Here is a 15,777-nt window from a genome sequence, read left to right on the forward strand (position 1 = left end):
TATTTGTTTACTAAACTTTGTAAATTATGATTCGTGAATATGTAACAGTGTACATATAAAGTAGAAATATGTTTATTTTCATTACGCTGTACTGCTCATTCCCGGCAAGTTAAGGTTTAACTTTTGTGTTTGAATAGCGTTGATTTAACGTCTACTGTTCCTCTATCTTCATACTCAACATCTTTCTGTTGTTAGTGCCCTCTGGCGTATAACAAATAAGTAAAACGTTTTGTCCTAACGAAATACATTTTTCACATATACAAAACAAAATCTCAGATAAATAATAAGTTCGGAGAATTTTGGTTTGTTTGTAACAAACACAAAGCTACACAATGGGCATTTGTGCTCTGCCCTCCACGGGAATCAAAACCCGGATGCGAGCGTTATAAGTCCACAGATATACCGCTTTATATCCCTAAGGGCAATACAGAGAAATTCTTGATATTTCAGTAAGTCAGAACATGTACGTGAGATAATCAAGTTCATGGTTTTATTGCGGTATGAATAACTTAAAACATTAATAGTACACAAAATTTTAAATTAATGCATAAAAATAAAGCAAACGATTTCCAAATTCTCCTTTCTCAAAATATAATTTTAATGTACATATTTTGAACCTGAAAACCTGAGTCTACCAACTAAAATTCACTTGTGTTTGGAACTAAAACATAATTTTGTAAAGACATACAGTAAAACCTATACCCGCCAGAAATATCAAAAGTTTGCAGCATTATCTTAAGGTTTATCTTATATATGGCGGAACCTGCGTAACGAGACGGAAACTGTCTTTCTACCTCATCTATCAACAAATAGGATTAGAACCTGAGTAAGGCGGAAAAAATGTTTTTGATTAAATATTAATATCTTATTTAATTAATAATTTCTTTAAATGTTAATAAATTCTTGTTGAATTAATAATTTATTTAAATATTAATAAATTCTCGAAGATTTTGTTACAGTAAGTGTTGGTTAAATATATTCTGTTCTTTTTTTCTGTCGTCATTATTTTTACAGTTAAATTAGATTCATGATTTGCAAAAAATATATTTGTCTTTTAAGTGCAAAATTCTTATCTTTTAATAATTCTCACGAAAAAAAATTCTTATCTTCCCTAATTTTACTTAATACCCTCATTTTTTTTTTTTAAAGTTTTTTTTATGACGATTCTAGTGAAATCTAAACTCTGATTGAGAAGATTGATGCAGATGATTGTGTAACGTTGACAAGAATGTCTTAACAGAAACTGATGAAACTGATTTAAAATCTATAATAGAATTGCAAGATGGTAACAATGCGAGAAATTCAGAAGATGAACAAAATGGAAAAGATAGTGAGGAGATAGAAATTTCTACTTCATCGCAAGTGTTAAGTTATATTAACGCTATCAAATTGTATGCAAAATGAAGGGGAAAAATAAATTGGACACTTTCTCCAAATAAATTTGATTAAGATTTTGTGTACACAGAATATTAACCTGGTGAAGGATAAAAAAATATAAAACGTGTCTCAAAACAAAACAAAAAAATGTTAAAGTCCACAGAAACTTCAGTCCACATGTTAAACACATTAATTAAATTTATTTTTAAAAGAAACATAAATATTGTTCATGTATTTTAAATACATCTAGAAACATTTATGATACCATTAAATATATCAATACAAACATTAACAGTAACGAAAAAATAATAAAACCGTTAGTTAACTCAGAACCTGTCCTTCTGAACAGAGAAGAGGGAAGACTAGTAAAGCTAGCATGAGCCCAAGGAATCCCCTTCACTCCATAAGTGCTCAAAGATCCCTTCGCGCCCTATTCTTGGCTCCCCTCCTTTCGATCAACTCTGGATCCGCCACTGCTATTGTACGACTGTACAATTAAATTCACTAATGCTATAGTGAATTATATAGGTATTCTCACAGATTTATGGTAGTATTAACATGCAATTACACTTTCAAATTGTGTAATAACACACCTTGAATGCCAATACAGTAAGAAAGAGAAGGAACGCTACCACTATTACTTAGGTACTTGATTTTAGTTGACTGAAATGGCTGATAAAATGTGAAAAGTCAAGAACGTATGAATAAATGTGTAGTTTCAGTGATGCAAGAGTAAAATCGTGCTGTATAAACCACTAACTAGATCAGCATACTGGTGAATTATCTTCCAATAAGTTAATTCGCGTCTGTGAAAAAGTAAAAACCATTGCAGCACAAGTGATGAAGATTGTACAAGAAACTGAAATACCTGAAAAAGTAACGTTAGTTCTACCATACGCCCAACCATGGTTAAAATTTCAAGAAAACATAGATTGTTATGAAATCCTATACGATGAAAATAGCTTGAGATTAGACTATGTGATTAAAAAGGTAATATACAAATATCAACTGTGGTGCTTGAATGTCGAGATGGAGATAAAAGATACTTGCGAAAGTTTGGTTGATTGGTTAATTTAGTGTTTTATGGCACAAAGCAGCTAGGCTATCTGCGCTAAACGTCTGGTAAAAAGTTAAAAGTAAATTCAGTAAAATTCATAAAAGGAAATTAAGGTAAAACAAAACAAAATTAAAACATAAATAAATAGCGTAAAACCAATGTTTACATCTAGTCTACAACGTTAAGAGAAAAACTACAGTGATTCAAGTTGTAAAGGGCTTTCTGTAGCGTAACTATAATAATCATAACTCACCAGGAAGACTAACAGGTAAGTATAAAAACCACCATCAGTCACCTCAAGTTGGCCTTTCCAGTCCTGGTTTCGAGTTACTTAATTTTATGGTCAGTTTCTAATTTCAACTAGATGAACTGTAATTTTTAAAAGAGAGCCACACTAAAAAGGTGTAATGTATAAATTAAAAAACTTAAATGATAGTAAAAGATTAATGACCTTTAAATACTAAAAACTTTATCAAGGTGGACAGTGTCACCATCATAATACTGTCTAACGTTATGGACAAACCTAGGGACAGAACATGTTTAAAATGGCGCTGTTGTTGAGAGTCGTAACGATGGCAAGAAAGTAAAATGTGGCTTACAGTGATCTAAGTGTTACACAAACTACACCTGGTGCATCGGTTCCAGATAAAAGAAAACGATGAGTTAAAAAACTGTCTAGTTAGAACAACTTCCTCTTTCCGATCCTTACGGGAACAAGAGAACCAAAGTCCAGGATAGGGTTTTATATGGAAAAGCTTGTTTTTGCGTTGCTCACTCCAAGTCGACTGCCAGCTGGCACGGAGCTGAGCCTCAAATATAGGACCATCCATATATGGGACAGGCACAGCAGTGATAATGCCAGAGCAGATAGACTTAGCTGCAGTGTCGACGAGCTCGTTCCCGCGAATACCAACGTGGCCCGGTATCCAGAAAACTGGATAGAAGTAGATGTAAAAGAGAACCAGTCAGATTTGAATATCGGTGAGAACAGGGTATGAACTAGCATGAAGCGATTCCAGGGCCAGTAGAGAACGAAGCGAGTCAGTATAAATAGTGCAGTTCGAGTACTGCTCAGCTTCTATGTGATCCAGGGCAAGAGAAATGGCATACAGTTCAGCAGTGAACACAGAAGATGTAGACGGGATTCTGCACGCAACCACCAAACCACAACAAACCATGGCAGAGCCCACAGAGTCACCTGATTTCGAACCATCTATATAAATAGGAATGGAAGGATGGTTCGAAAGAATTAAGCAAACAGAAAACAGTATTTCTAAATAGGAGTGGCTACTTTTCTCAGATGACTTAAAGATAGGTCGCAGTTGGGGACTGTAAGACCATGGTGGGATGGGCTGACCAGTGGATAAAGCAATGTTATCAAGGACAGACCCAATTCATCCAACTGTGCCTGGATACGAAGGCCAAAAGGAGCAATGGCAGATAATCTGTTCTGAAAAGTATGGCCGACCAAGAAAGGAAAACACAACCCAGGAGAAATACTTTGGTAAGAAACAAAGTTTTGAAGCATACGAGGTCTGTTCAAAAATACGCGGACTGACGTCATAAAACAAAATGTACTTTATTTAGAAGATACAGGTCTCGAACCTTCAAAGTACTTTCCTCCCCAACACACACTTATCCCAACGGTGTTTCCACTGAAACAGTCCTGGTGCTTCTTTTGTAATGTCCTCCCGCTCTTTCGTCGCATTTGCCTTAATCTCGGGAATCGTTTCAAATCTTCTTCCTTTCAGGGTCTCTTGAGTTTGGGGAACAAGAAAAAATAAGGAGCAAGGTCAGGTGAGTAGAGGGTGGGGAAGAACAGTGATCGAGTGTTTGGCCAAAACTCACGAGTTCTGAGGGCTGAATTTCGCAGCAACGCGGTGCATCTTCAATTTTCGGTCAAAATCTCGTAACAAGATCCAACTGATATCCCACACTCTTCAGCAAGCTCCTGACAGTCAGACGTCGATTTGCCCGCACCAGGGTGTTGATTTTGTCGACGTGTGGGTCGTCAGTTGACGTGGAAGGACGTCCAGGACGCTCATCATCTTCAATGGACTGTCGACCATCCTTAAAACGTTCATGCCACTTGAAACATGCCGTACGCTTCATAGCAACATCACCGTAAACCGTGTTAAGTATAGAAAAAGTTTCAGTCGCAGATTTTCCAAGTTTAACACAAAATTTCACAGCAAGTCGTTGCTCCTTCAGGTCATTCATTCTGAAATCCGCCAAACGAAAAAAATCGCACTTCACTTAAAACCGCGTAGCTAATACACAAATTAAGATATCTGCAATCGGGAAATGGCGTCGTATCTGTGCAGCGGATTCCCCTGGAACTAACAGGAGCCGCGCAATTCAAACAGCCCGCGTATTTTTTGAACAGCCTCGTATTGCAAACGGCGGAGGTGCAAAAAAGTTTATGAAATTATTTGTGAGCTCTGAACTGGGGAAGTGCAGAAAGCCTCAGTGCAGAGCCGAAGTTCTTGGTGATAAATAGGGTCTAGCATTTAAGACCGATGGTCTGGCAGAGCCATAGACCAGTGATCCATAGTCGAGTTTTGATCGAATAAGAGCACGATATATCTTTAGCATAGAACGTCGATCCGCTCCCAAAGTGGTGGTAGAGAGGACATGGAGGATGTTCAGTGCTCATTTGACACATAGCTGCTTGATGTATGGTATAAAGGTTATCTTACGGTCAAAGATAAGCCCAAGAACTTATTCTCAGAGACCACAGGCAGCACAACTTCATCGATACGAATTTCAGGATCAGAGCGAATACCCCGTTAGCGGAAAAGTGAATGCAAACGGTTTTAGAGAGAGAGAAGGTAAAGCCGTTTGCTATGGTCCACTTCAGTAAACAATTGAGGGCATTCTGTAGCTACCGCTCAATATACCTCATGTTCAACGACTGACATGAGATGTGAAATTCGTCGACATAGATCCCGTTTGCAACAGTGAGAGGGCTGTTCAGTGATGGCATTAATTTTATACTGAAAAGTGACACTCAGAACACAGCCCTGAGGGACTCCAAATTCCTGTAGAAAAGAACGGGAAAGTGTCGAACCCACATGAACTCGAAATCTCCTGTCCATTAAAAAAATTGTTAATAAAATGGGCAAATGGCCACGTAACCCATATATATGGAAGTCTCAAGTCTCCAAGGGTGTGTGTCGGCAAAGTGCAAGGTCAGGGTGGGCGATGATCAACCAACAGTGCCACCCTCCATGCACTCGTCCATCACACAGCCTGTGATTTCTGTTTAAAGAAAACCGCCGAAGGTGACTGTATCATCAGGTTTCAGAAACGTTTCCTGTAAGGAGAGACATACAGAATGGTAGGAAGCAATCAGTGTTTTTATGTTATTCAGATTAGAACGTAAACCTCGACAGTTCCATTGTATCAGGGTGGCCATTTTATTTACGTGTAGGCGATTTGGGAGGGGAACCTTCTGTTTTTGCTGCTGAAAAGGGATTCCAGACTGAGAACGTGAACGAATGATTGTTTTGCATCTTGGGGTGAGAGAGGAAGATGGATCCGAGGAAATACCTGTACCTGAAACCAAAAGATGTGGATTTTGGGCCTTGGTGAAATTATATACGAGACAGAAATAGGTGTTGAAGTTGATTCATCAACTTTTAACCATGGAGATCAAAAGACTTTTCATTTGTTTGGAAAACGGTTATTTTGGAGGCACAGAGAGACCTGCCTGCACTCTCACAGTAGTAGAGAACAAAGTATAGCAGCATACGTCCGAGATGAGGTGGTGGACAGCAATTTTCGAGCCTCAGGATAGGTAATGTTATGAATCATTTTCAAACGCTGCACCTGTTTTTCTTCCAACCATTTAGGGCAAGAACGAAAGTAGGACGGGTGAAAGCCATTGCAATTGATGCAATGAAGGTCCATTTCATACTCATAGGCATCATGGTCCTTGCCACTGCAACGAGCACACGTCAAAACCACGACATGACGTCTCCGAGTGACCGAACCGTTGACACTGGAAACGTTGGAGGGTTTGGAATGTATAACCGTACTCTGCAATTAAGATAACCTACCTTGATGGTGACAGGCGGACGTTGTGACGTAAATGTCAGAATGAGGACATTTGTCGGCACTATAATTCCATCTTTGCCTCACTGCAGAAACTCCTTGGGTGGAGAAACCAGTGAGAATCTCTGGGATGTTCTTCAAATCACTCTCAACAATAACTCGTCGTGATGAATTCTAAGTAGCATGAGGTGTAACCTCTATAGATATATCCCCAATAGCCTTTGAATGCAACAGGAGCTCATTGTGTTGAGATGTGGATGTTTCCGCCAATATGTCACCAGATCGAAGCTTTTTTGCTGACTTTGGAGAGCAGCAAGTCCCTCTAATCCCTTCTGAATAAAAAAAAAGGGAGACATTTTCCCTAAAGGTTTGTCTGAAAGAGAATGTAGGATAAGAAAATGAGGTACAACAGGTGGTACAGATGTTGAAGATTGATGCTCAGAAACTTCAAGACGAAGACGTGGTTGTTTACCTATGGAATGTTTTTTCACTAGTTTATTTAAATTTTTATTTGGAGATCCATAATAAAAAAGAGAAGTTTTGGTGCCTAATGACCTCACCCACCATGGGTCCCTACAGGGGACGCACTACAATGTCAAACAAGGACACTGCAGCAATATCAGGGGTTTCGTGAGCACTATACCGAAACACCAGCATCGGATACAATGTCCACAACACCTATTGAGAACATCCAACACTGGTACTTGGTTGATCCTAGCCCGAGTGGACCAGCCGATTTACCCAGGGGAACCACCCCAAGGCCGCTCGTCTACAGGACAAGGCCAAAGTGGTGTGTTAGGGTTGGACCCCTCAACCACCAGGATCCTCTCTACCCTTCACGGGTTTCCACGCATGGCAAACACGTGGGTGGATGTTGATCCGAGGAGGTAAACTGAAAGAACAGAACTTTCTCTAGGAGGTCCCATCACCACGTACAGGAATCCACACCGAGGGGCGAAAGTTTGGGAGAACATGCCCATCTACCCTTTGTGTTTGTGCTTAGGGTTATATAGAGTTGAGTACGCCATATAAAAATATTTCAGCGTTACCAATGCCAACTTTGTTACAGCCCACGTTGCTACGTTCAGGCCTACTCTATTTGACAACTTTGCATTTTATGGAAGAGTTCTGTACCATAATTTATTTTGTAAAAGATGTTTAAGATGCACTATTCCTTTCAGAAAGTTTCCATGATCCACTTAGTGTAAGTGAACAACAGTTTATCACTTCTCGTATTAACAATTCAATCACATAAATATCCATATGTACTGCATCCGGTGATCTTTCAAGTTTGACCTCAGATAAAATAGCATGGATACCGATTCCTTCTCTAGCTGTTTGAGTTATGCAACAGTTGAATGAAAGGCACTGACACATATCCTGTTGACTTCGTTTCAAGACTTAGATTTTTTCGATTATGTTGCATACTGTTGCCTAAAACATGTGGACTTTTTAGCTCTGACCTTTGTATTCCTACATTTTTTGTCAATCCTCCCCAGTGGTTCAGCATTAAATTCGAGTTTAAAATGCTAAAAATTGGTTTTGATACGTCTGATGGACACAGCACGGATAGTCCATTGTGTAGCTTTGTACTTAACAAATAACCAAGCAAAATAAAATGTCACTTTTGCTTGTTATAGTTGTGGTACAACTTTACTTTGAAGAGTTCTGAAGCCATGGGATGATACGTATTCCTTTATTTTTCGATTTAATTGAGTACAAAGGATATTCTTAATTAAAATTCGAAATTAATGATCTCAGCACATTTTACGAACTGAATGTGTGAATAATTTGCATCAGTTAAATACATTTTCCAAAAGTGATCAAGTTTAGATGGCATCGCATGACCTAGAACGTCAAACAATGTCAAATATAGTTCTGATGCATTTCGTTTCACTAATCCTGATCGACTGTATTCAACCATCCATAGAACAATCTTTAATAATAGCTTTAAAAGTAGTGCCTTAATTTCATTTCTAATTTTAGAAGTTAGACAAGTAATTATGTCTGCCATCTTGGCTTAACAGAAAAGTTGCTAACTTACGAGCCTGTCCAGAAATAACATGCAGCAAAAGTGCCTGGACCTCAGTAAATTTCCTAATTTATCATCTCGAGGAATACAAATACAGATACGTTCTCAGAGAAAGATCTAACAGATAAGTGAAAGTTGTGGACCTTGTTACTTGCTGTAAAGTTTAGCCTTCCTGGTTAATCTGAGTTAACTAACGGTTTTATTATACAAACTTATTAAAATAAAGCTAATACAAATTGCACAAAAACCCATATGCCTCAGATGTGGAGACGTCCCAAAGTCAGGTCGTGAAATTCTTATTTGGCAATCAAATAAATAAAATCCCTTTCTTTCTTTTAAGACAGCCTAATGCTTATATTTGAGCAGCAGACTCGGAACTATTCTTACTTTAATGCATACATTTTGTAGAAATCAGCATATAATCTCTGAAGAAAACTCCAAATTACGTTATGGACGGCAGAGAAGTGATTTTGTCACAATTTTCTGCTAATTTATGCATTACGTTTGTCTTCCACATAACGCATAAAACTTCATAAAACAAAAGCAGTTAGAATACTTGTAATTGGGTGACTAAGAATTGGGTCTGTTGGCATTATATATGAATCAAAAAAGTGTTAGTCCTGCGAAACATCAACAATGTTTCAGCGGTTCTGTTTCAAAAAACGAATTTCGACTTCTTTACCATAATGCCGAACGGTTATATCTAGACTTTACAATACGAGCTTAAAGAAGCTAAACTGGAGTTTATGAAATTCCTGCTTGTTTGTTTTTTAACCATTCTCCAGCACACATAGGAACAACTTTGATTTTCATAGAGGCATAAAGTCCTGTGGAAAGTTGCAGATGAGGACAATATGAGTGACAAACAATGTGAAAGGAATTAGTCATTTACAATGATAATCACTGTTTGTGAATAACATCCTTGTTATCATTTATCCCGTATCATGTTTATTCTTCATGTCATGGATTGTGAATTTTTCAGAAGCTGTATAAAACACTGAAAAGCAATGTATACTCTTTGACAAGAACCCTCCACTAAATCCATTTCACATAGTTGGCTCTGTTTGTAGCAAACACATATGGTAACATGGCTTCACAAAACGTTTCCATTTCACTCAGCACGAATATTCAATAAAAGAATCTCATCTAAAAAACACATTATCCATAACTATACTACAGTAGGATATATTTTACCACATCTTCTAAATCCTGCAAGTGAGGCAAAATGTATCTTGCAGCATATTTTCACTTTTCATAACAGAATTTTCTATCACTGATATGTTGACTTCAAGGCACACTTAGTGTCTGTGAGTTTCAACCAAGTTTCTTGAGGAACCCGTTTGACATATCGAGACATTATGAGAGAAGAACTGACCTAGAAATAGTTCCTCATATTCCAAAGTAATTTTTAAACAGCTCTGTTCACCTGTTTGAATGTTATCATATCATTCACCACTGCATGTAGCATAAACATCAGAATATACCAACAGATTTTTTAAACCTGCATATCTCCATATCTTGCTGACTGTTATAATATGGGCACCTGCTGTGTAAAGCCTCCAAGCCTATTGGCATGCGTTTTAAATTATTAAACTATTCCATTTCACTTTCTGTTCTATAATATATAATTCTTTACCTGGTCAGTAGTGATGATGTCTGGTGAAGAGCGTTACTTTTCTACTGGCACTATTCCATGAGTGGTGCACATAGTCTGCATGTTTTACAGAAGAACCATCGCCGATCAATTTGTGTGTAACTGCACAATCAGTTTCACTTTGTTTGCAATATATTATTGTACCCTGCCCAAAAAACTGTGTAACTTGTATATATTATTGTACCCTGCCCAAAACTGTAAACTTGATCGTTAAAGGACACACAGCTAGCTGTAAGTTGTATGACTGAAAGAGATGTTTCGTTCACATCTTTGATAAAACACGAATTCGTGATGACTATAAACCCAACTTATAAAATGTATCTCAAAACGGCTGGTATGGGTATTAACATTTTTATTAAAATAAAGTACAGAACAACGTTCGTTAACCTGAAGATGACCTAAGAGGTCGAAACTATGTTCTGTACTTTATTTTAATAAAAGTTTTAATACCCATACCAGCTGTTGAGTTACATCAAAACATCAATTCATGATTTCTGTGGCTCGAACAATTTTTTGGTGGTTCACGATTTGTAGCAGATTTTCTTTTCTCTGCACAGTCAGAGACACCTAGACGTTTCTTCCGTTACCACAGCGCTCTTTTTAATTGTGTCTGTGTTTTGTGGTTTCTTAATACGTTGAGTTTATGTTTTTTGTTTTATGTGCTGAGTTCCAGGGAATGTATAGTCCAGTTTAGGTGATTTTTTTTTTGCGGATTTCTTTTGAATTGTGTATCGATTTTTGTGCCCTTGAGGTTGAGAAATGTTATTTGGTTAGCTTTCTCATGTTGGAGTGTGAATTAATATGGTTGAAAAAAACTAAGTGTGTGTTTTGTCGATGTGAATCCAGCAGTTGTATTTTCAGAACATTTCTACTAGTATAGTGATAGGTATAAGGCTGAATTGATTGCTTGAGATTCAATCTCCATCATGAAAATATTAGCTAAAATTAGTGACACGAAATCGCCAATACTTAAGCCATTTACTGGTATGTAGTTTTGGTCGTTGAACATAAAGTTAGTTTTGGTGATAGTGAATTCTATAAGTTGTTAATTGGTTTCTGTGGATGTTTTTAACGGGTTGGAGTCTTGGATATGAAGTTCTAAAGCTATCTTATAGGCTTCAGTAGTTGGAACTTCTGTGAAGAGGGAGATTACATCAAAACTGGCCATTTAGTTGATTAAGAATATATTTAAAGTTAAAAAAAAAAGAGTCTTTGAAAAAGGAGCCGGATGACGTTACATATTTAGAAAATGCCCGCAACTGTGTATTTACCAATACCGTAGTTGAATGATTCATAGGTCGTCATTATGAGTCGTAGTGGACAAACATATATTTGGGATGCCGTATAGCTGTGGTATGCATGAATCGGTCATTCATAGATAGGAATAAAGGTTTTAAGATTGTGTTGTTTTTAATTTGTAGCATGTTTAGTTGGTTTCATGCGTTTTGTTCGATTTGTATGTTGGCTTAAATTTGCTTGTATCTGATAAGTGTTACTCATTTTTAAATGTACTCACATTTGTATTCATTATTACTATTGCATTGCCTTTATCTGCTTTTAGAATTTTGATGTTGCTGTAATATCTTTCTGTGTAGGTTGTTTTTAGCTTTCTTTTCTGTAAAATTATATTGATAGTTTTGTGAGAGATTTGTTAAGAAAGTTGTTTAAAATGCTGTTTTGAGGTATTTCAGAGAATATATATTTTTCAGTCCCACCTGGAAAGACAGGCTGTTGGTTACTGATGGAACTGCTCTCGAAGTTATTATCTTTCGGTGGCTGTTTCCCGTTGTTTGTTGGTGAAGAATGAGTCATTAGTCTTGGGCTGAGTTTCCTTGACATGCTTTCATTTCGATGGATGGAATTCTTAGTGTTACTGTGAAGTTGAGTCCTTTGTTGAATATACAGTCATGTGAAAAAATTAGGGCACTATGAAAGCCTGTGTATTTTGTAACGTTTCTAGATATATAGATATTTAATCTCAATTTTAACAATACTGAGAGATTATAGAAATATAACTAAACAATTAAAACTGAATAAAAGACATTTCAAGATCTTTTGTAAATGCAATTCGACAAAAATACATATTCTAACTGAGGAAATAATTAGGACACCCCACATTTATACCCATATAAATGGTTCAACTCACACAGGTGTATCACACCAGGTGCACGTAATTAGAAGATCGTTACATTGTGTATGAGGCTTGCTCTATTTAAACCTCATACATTTAGTTTGGTGTGCTCCTTCCGTCCCAGTGCTCACTCGTGACCCTTCACTTTTTTTCCTCGGCTTGCAGAGGTTTTTGTGCAGTTCTTTGCCGTGCCCGTCTCAGGAGTTTATGTAATTATTTACCGTGTTCAGTATCGTGTTCGGTACCCGTGTGTCTTGGTCGTGTGAAGTGCGAGTCCCGTTTGTGTGTACAGTGTAGTGTAGGTCGGTATGGCCACTGCCATTCGACCATACCTCTGTTCGGCCGCGGTCTATCCGCTTCGTGGTGCCCGCGGCCTCGTTCCCTACTGGCGGTTACACACGCCTTGAACGCCACTGTCGGGGTAGTCACACTGAATGCCTTCAGCATTTTGGGTGGGCGTTATGGCGACGCTGGCGTCGGCGTTCATGCCGTCGCCTACTGACCACGGGGCTTTCCTTGAGGACCAGCATGTGTCCGTCGAGCTGGCTGAGCAGAACAGCCACTAAATCCCCTCGACCACCTTGAGAAATGATCAACCTCTCCACAAATAACACCTACAGCCCTCCTTGCACAAGGAACTCCCGCCTTCAGATAAACTCGACCTGGTGCACCCTTCTGAAAAAGAGATAGTCTCGCTCGCGCCTTATCTAGCTGCTTTCCATTAGTACTCGATTTGCGCTCAGACCACTAGACGAATCGGATGCATTTCCCGGACGTGTAGTGTCAGTGCGGTGTTAACGACATGGGGAAAGCTTATTTCAGTCATAACTTAGATCGTTGTGGATTGTAATAATAAATATATTGACTGCTTCATAGTCGATATTCCAACACACGCACACAACAGTATAAAAACACAATTGTCCAATAAAACAGTGAAGAAATAGTAGTGGTCGATAAATAAGATTTATTTAGGTAGGATTTATTTTGTGTGAAAGAAATTTATCCCAATAAAAAAGTAATTAAATGAATAAATAAATTCTTGCAAAGATTAGCCCTGGTCACGTTTCAGTTGTTGCATTTATGGAACAAGATTCATGTATACAGTCATCTGCTTGAACTGCGCATTAATGCTATAAGAAACCTCAAGACTGTCAATTCACGAGTTAATACCGACTATGTTGTTGTTCTTCCTGACCACAAAGTAGTCCTTAAGACTAGCATAGCAGTGCTGCTATGAAGTAGTCAAGGTGACTGGGAAGTGGTCAAACAGACTCTGACATGGTCATTCTGACTAGGAAGTAGTCAAACTGACTAATTGCTTAAATTGACTAAGGGTCAGTCAAACTGACTAGTAATAGATCATTGTTAGTACTTAATAGTCAATTTAATAGCCACGACTACAAAATGATAGTCATCTTGCTTATTGATACATTTTAGATAGTCAATTTGACACCGACCACGATACCTCTAAAGCAGAAAATATATGTGACTATGCCCTGGTAGTCGTAATCAACAACTTTTATTTAGTGTAACGTCTTGCGTTTGCCAGCTTAAAGCGACCATTGGTGTGATTTATTTTGTTATGACAATCGGACATTTGATGAAATGTCACTTTTTTTTTCAAGCGGCTAGATGTTGGAGGGCTGGACAAAATGACCTCGAGGGTCGTAGTTTGGTGACCCCTGACGTAGGCAGTAAACGAAAACGTTTACAACGTTAACGACATTTTAAACTTATTATTGGCACATGTTCACATAACATAAAATATACTGAATGGTCAATTTTTTGCTTAGAAATTGATAGGATGGTTTTTCGGTGTATGAATTATTTGGAAACCTTGGCGATTCCTACTATTAGTAACAAAAGCAGAAAGCTTAAGAACCAATTAAACAAAACGTTTAAGAAAAATCAAGAACCATATACGAATAACTATTTTTTACAATAAAGCAAATGAATATACACACATAAATAAGGACATATACACCCAGATTTTCGGACACTAGAACAATCCTTCAAAATAATAATCACGATCCAGCCCCAAAATCATAAGCACGATAACAGAACCCAGGTTATAATGTCCATAAAACAAACAAAGCACCAGGAGAAGGTCAAAATACAAACAACACTGTTAAAAGGATACTCAAAAATTGTTTGACCATCTTATCAGGTATATTTTACCTAACCCTTAATTCGGGATACACATTTGCCTCTTGAAAGCAAGCAAATGTACTTATGTTCTTGAAGGAAGGAAAAACCAGCGAATAAGCCGAAAAATTACTGACCGATTACACTGCACAACAAAGATTTTGCTTCTTGAACACTGTTGGGTGTTCTTTATAGATTTTTGCTGCTGATCACAAAATAGCATCCAAATTTGTTCATCATGTACCGTTTCATCGAAATATTCAGTTTTGCCACAATGGAAAACGATATCAGGGCAACTGGAATCCGTCAATGCTTGCTGACTACTGTTGGACACTGCAACGTGATGCATCGGACATTCAATATAAATGAAAATCAGGGCAAAACACTTTTAATTATGTTGAACTTAATAGCGTATTAAAACATAAACGCAAATAAATACGTTATTGCCGATAAACAGTTAACTGTCTATTTCTCAGAGTTCCTACATGATGAAGCAAAACCAAAACTATATTTGTGCATACCCACCAGGTACCTCTCACAATCAGCAAAAACTTTTCAGGAAGCAAACCTTTTCAAACAAATTGTTGTGCAGTGTTAGTTAATTAGTTGTCTAAGTAGAATTTTTGATCGAATAATTAGCAATGAGATCTCAAACTTTTCTAGAAATTACATGAAAATTGCCTGAAATTCAAAATGATTTCAGAAAATTTCTGCAAACAACTGATCATTTAGTTAGGCTTACTAAAACCGTACTAGATTACTTTAACCAAAAGAATTGCACTGTCGTTTGCTCTCGATATCGAGAAAGCATTTAACACTGTATGACATAACGGTTTAAGACTTAAATAGCAAACAACTAAAATAAAAAATGAAAATACAAACATGAAGTAATCCGCTAGCTGTCCAACTTTCTTGTTGACAGAAAATGTAGAATGAATATTAAGGGCACATACTAGAGTACTTTACTCCAGAGGCTATGTTCCCTCAAGAGGGTAGTTAGTCCTATTCTGTACATCATACAATTAAACAATATTTAGTTAAACTTCACTGTTTGGTAATGACATTGCCATCTGGAAGAGCTAAAACACATTCTCAGTAACCTCAAACAATTTACAACCAGTTTTAAATCAATAGTACAGTTCTGTCAAATACAGAATTAAAATTAATATATCGTAAACAAGATTATTATTTCCATAATCACTTAAATCACACAAAAAACTTCCTAAATATACCCGAGCAGATATCTTCTTGACGCAATTCTTCAGCAAAGTTTTCAGGCCTAACTTATGATTTAAAATTAACAGAAAACAAATATAGCCAGAAAT

This window comes from Tachypleus tridentatus, chromosome 11, assembly GCF_004210375.1.
Source record: "Tachypleus tridentatus isolate NWPU-2018 chromosome 11, ASM421037v1, whole genome shotgun sequence".
Classification (NCBI taxonomy): domain Eukaryota; kingdom Metazoa; phylum Arthropoda; class Merostomata; order Xiphosura; family Limulidae; genus Tachypleus; species Tachypleus tridentatus.